Raw genomic sequence first — 4,420 nt, forward strand, 5'->3', positions numbered from 1 at the left:
TGCATATAGCTAGCCAGTTTTTTCAGCAGCATTTATTGAATAGGGATTCCTTTCCCCATTGCTCTTTTTTTGGTCAGGTTTTTTGAAGATCAGACAGTTGTAGGTGTGTGGTCTTATTTCTAGATTCTTTATTCTGTTCTATTGGTCTATGTGTCTGTTTTGTACCAGTACCATACTGTTTTGGTTTCTGTAGTCCTGTAGTGTAGTTTGAAATCAGGTAGCACGATGCTTCCAGCTTTGCTCTTTTTGCTTAGGATTGCCTTGGCTATCTGGGCTCTGTTTTGGTTCCATATGAATTTTAAAATAGTTTTTTTTTCTGGTTCTGTGAAGAATCTCAATGGTAGTTTAATAAGAATAGCACTGAATTTATAAACTGCTTTGGGCACAATTGCCATTTTATTTTTTTCAGTTTCTAAAAGCCAAGAAAGTATGGCCTTTTAAAAGATATTGATTCTTCCTCTCCACGAGCATGGAATGCTTTCCATTTGCTTGTGTCATCGCTGATTTCTTTGAGCAGTGGTTTGTAGTTCTCCTTGTGGAGCTCTTTCACCTTCCTAGTTAGCTGTGTTCCTATGTATTTTATTCTTTTTGTGGCAATTGTGAATGGGATTTTGTTCCTGATTTGGCTCTCGGCTTGACTGTTGTTGTATAGGAATGTATAGGAATGCTAGCAATTTTTTCACATTGATTTTGTGTCCTGAAACTTTGCTGAAGTCATGAGCTGAAGAAGCTTTTGGGTTGAGACTGTGGGGTTTTCTAGATGTAGGATCATGTCGTCTGCAAACAGGGATAGTTTGACTTTCTCTTTTTCTATTTGGATGCCCTTATTTCTTTCTCTTGCCTGATTGCCCTGGCCAAGACTTCCAATACCATGTTGAATAGGAGTGATAAGAGAGGGCGTTCTTGTCTTGTGCCTGTTTTCAAGGTGAATGCTTCCAGCTTTTGCCCATTAAGTATAATCTTGACTGTGGGTTTGTCGTATATGGCTTTGGAATAAGGTATCTTATGGGGGTAATAGAAATGTTGTAAAACTGGATTATGGCAATTGTTAAATAATTTAGTAAATTTATCGAAAATTATTGAATTTTACACTTAGGTGGCTGAATTTTATGGTATGTAAATTATATCTCAATACACGTTCTAAGAATCTATCATTCAGACCTCCATTTTTCAACCATCTAGTCAACAGGACAGAGTATACCATGACTATGGTATGAACAATTTATTCTCCCAATTTTTTATTTTATCCATTATAGAATCATGGGGGAATAACTCACTTCTCAAATAATTCTTTCCAAATAATCAATGCAAAAGAATTTATTTTAAGAAAGGCAAACTCAGGAGGTTGAGGCTGCAGTGAGCCATGATCATGCCACTGTGCTACAGCTTGGGCACCAGAGTGAGACCCTGTCTCTAAAAACAACAACCAAAAAGGCTGGGAGTGGTGGCTCATGCCTGTGATCCCAACGCCTTGGGCAGATCACCTGAGGTCAGGAGTTTGAGACCAGCCTGACCAACATGGTGAAACCCTGTCTGTACTAAAAATACAAAAATTAGCCAGGTGTGGTGGTGGGCACCTGTAATCCCAGCTACTTGGGAGGTTGAGGCAGGACAATCGCTTGAACCTGGGAGGCGGAGGTTGCAGTGAGCTGAAATCGTGCCACCGCACTCCAGCCTGGGCGACAGAGTGAGACTCTGTCTCAAATAAAAGAAAAAAAAAAAAAGTAAAAGAGGGCAAAATTTAAAAGTTATTTTATACCATCAATAGGAAAGGCTAAATAGTCACGTCTTCTCCTGATCAGCAGGACATTTCGGGGAAGAGTTGGTAAGTCAATGCAAAGTTACTGATTTGCAGAAGAGCGGATGCTGCCTGATTTAGTTGATCTATTGTAAATCAACTTTCTCACTTTGGTAGTTTCAATACTTTAAAAATATTTATAAGCCGTTTTAATTTAAACATGTGATAAAAGCTTTTGAGATTTGCANCTATTGTAAATCAACTTTCTCACTTTGGTAGTTTCAATACTTTAAAAATATTTATAAGCCGTTTTAATTTAAACATGTGATAAAAGCTTTTGAGATTTGCAAAACTGTACCTGCTTAACATGAGCTTGTGTGGTGAGAATATAAATTTTCTTTGTTTAATTTTAAGCTTAAAACAGTCAAAAGGAAAGTGTATTTGTTTTTTAAGAACCTGAGGCAAATTTAATTCCCAATGCTCACTTTCCTGTAGGGATCCAGTGATTGAGTTGTTAATTGAGTAACTCTCTTGTAAAATGCAAAATGATGGGTTTATTTCCCTTCTAGAACTTACTAAGGAAATATACAGAAACAGATGCATATTTTTAAAATTTTAAGCTTCAGAATAGTTTGACATATTCAGTTAGACTGATATAAGTTACTGTGCATTAATGGTTATGTATTTTATGGTTTGAAACAATGCCTGAGCTGGGGAGAGTCTTGAAGTTCTAACTATCAGGGGGTTAAAACTAGGGCCATCGAGATTAAGTCAAAGTCAAAGACAAGTGAGGCTTGTCTGCATTTTATTTAAGGAGTGTGTCCATTAATAGTTCACATAATCCAAAGTTAGTATAATTCTGACAAAAGACAGAAGGTATTTCTATTTAATGACTAAAGTGATACCAAAATGTGGCAATAGCATAACACAGCTTATCTTTCACATACTTGCCCACTTTGAAATTGATTATGTTCTTCCTGATAATTTTTTTACTTGAACTATTTCAAAAGTTGCATGCATAGTCAAACTCTCAATATTTTCTATTGTACCATCTTAAATTTGCATAGTTAAAATTCCATAAATTGTGACCAAATTGGAACATGTAAAGCAGTACTCTCTGGTATCATCTCTCTACTCCTTTCCAGCCACACTGGCTGTCTTCTAGATTCTTGAGTACTAAGTACTGCATGCTTTTCCTACCAAAAGACCTTCACATGTGCTCTTTCTGGGATGTTACCCACTCTCATCCCCAACTTCTTCTTCACCTAGGTAAATTCTACTCATGCTTAGGGTGCCACGCTCAATATCAGGTCAGGTTTCTTCATCAGTGGTTCTCATGAAAGTATATTCCTTCAGAGTTCTTATTTCAGTTTTAAATTATATGCTCATAATTGAAGTGCGTTTTTGATTAAGTGTTATAAGGAAAGAGTCAAAGTTCCATTTTGCTCTCAGTAGCTAGCATGGTTGCTGACACACAAATGGTGCTTAACAATAATTTGTTGAATGAATTAATTGAATTAATGAACAGATATCCATAGTTGCTTCATTAAACTATAATTCGGCTACAGCAGCCCAGATAATAAAATGAATCATGGGTTTTATTTATTTTTATTTTTATTTTTTGAGATGGAGTTTCACTCTTGTCTCCCATGCTGGAGTGCAATGGTGTGATCTCCACTTACTGCAACTTACACCTCCCAGGTTCAAGCGATTCTCGTGCCTCAGCCTCCTGAGTAGCTGGGATTACAGCCGCACACTGCCACACCCGGCTAATTTTTGTATTTTTAGTAGAGACAGGGTTTCACCATGTTGGCCAGGCTGATCTCGAACTCCTGACCTCAAGTGATCCGCCTGCCTGGGCCTCACAAAGTGCTAGGATTACAAGCGTGAGCCACTACACCTGGCCCATGGGTTTTAAAAGGGAAGGACCCTTCGATATTATAATAATAGGTAATGTTTATTGAACCTTTTATGCATGTACCAGTCACTATTTTAAATGCTTTTTGTGCATTATCTCATTTAATTCTCCCTCAAATCCTGTGAGATAGGCATCATAATTATTCTCACTTTACTGGTGAGGAAGTTGAGATAGATCTTACTGTTATCAAGAGGAAAGCTTGGATTCAATCTGGGCAGTCTGACTTCACACTTTATGCTCTTAAATGTTATCTAGCCCAAACCCACCATTTTCCAGATGAGGAAATTGAGGCCCAGAAGGTAAGTGACTTGTTCAAATTCTTAAACCAATTTAATGGCAAAGCCAGGAGTAGAACCCAGGTACTCTGGATTAATAATGTGTAGCTTTAACTAGCTTATTCAGCTACTGATAATAAATTAACTCTAATAATAAATGTTTAATATAATGACTCTTCTAATTTTATCTTTAAAATGTTATCTTTCTCCAAATGAAGATCAGAGGCTCTTTGAGCCAGGAGTTTACTAATTTTCTTAGATGAACACCTAATAAAAGGAGAAGTATTTGGGGAAGGGAGATGGAGTTATTTCTAAGGAATCAAAATAAGAACTATTAGTAAAACACTTAACATCTACTAAAAAATAGCAAATGTTAAGTATGACCTGACTGCTCAACTGGTGCTAAGGCTTTACAAGAAGGTCTTTGATCTTCCCAACAAGCCTATGGGAACAATAGTATTGTTATACCAGGTTTTTTTTTTTTTTTTT

This window comes from Rhinopithecus bieti, unplaced genomic scaffold (genome assembly GCF_001698545.2).
Source record: "Rhinopithecus bieti isolate Rb0 unplaced genomic scaffold, ASM169854v2 scaffold_28557, whole genome shotgun sequence".
Classification (NCBI taxonomy): Eukaryota; Metazoa; Chordata; class Mammalia; order Primates; family Cercopithecidae; genus Rhinopithecus; species Rhinopithecus bieti.